Below are 799 nucleotides of genomic sequence, written 5' to 3'. Positions count from 1 at the left end.
AAAGTTAATAAAGAGATCATAAACTTTCTGGAAAGGATTCAGGGAGACATATGTGGACCAATACACCCACCTAATGGGACGTTCATATACATTATGGTTCTGATTAATGCATCAACCAGATGGTCACATGTTTGTCTACTATCCACACGAAACCTGGCATTTGCACGCCTGCTTGCTCAGATAATAAGACTGAGGGCACACTTTCCAGACTTTCCTCTAAAGACTATACGTCTAGACAATGCTGGTGAGTTTACGTCCCAGACGTTTAATGAGTATTGTATGTCCATGGGGGTAAGTGTAGAACACTCCGTGGCACATGTACATACACAGAACGGCTTGGCCGAATCTTTCATTAAACGTATCCAGCTGATAGCCCAGCCATTACTAATGCGGTCTTTACTCCCGGTGTCAGCATGGAGACATGCAGTATTACATGCAGCAGAACTGATTCGCATCAGGCCATCTAGTGAGCATAGATATTCACCATCCCAGTTAATCACGGGTCATGAGCCAGACGTGTCCCACATCAAAACATTTGGATGTGTCGTCTACGTTCCAATTGCTCCACCACAGAGAACAAAAATGAGACCACAGAGAAGGATGGGAATATACGTTGGATATGACTCTCCAACCATTATAAAGTATCTTGAGCCAACAACCGGTGATTTCTTTAAGGCCAGATACGAAGACTCACAAATTGATGAGTCCACATATCCGACCTTAGGGGGAGGAGATAACGGCCGGAGCAATGAAATCGAATGGTCTCGACCATCAATATCTTGGCAAGATCCTCGGACTA

The sequence above is a fragment of the Brassica oleracea genome, chromosome C9 (assembly GCF_000695525.1).
Source record: "Brassica oleracea var. oleracea cultivar TO1000 chromosome C9, BOL, whole genome shotgun sequence".
Lineage (NCBI taxonomy): Eukaryota > Viridiplantae > Streptophyta > Magnoliopsida > Brassicales > Brassicaceae > Brassica > Brassica oleracea.
Note: the sequence above shows the minus strand (reverse complement) of the source record.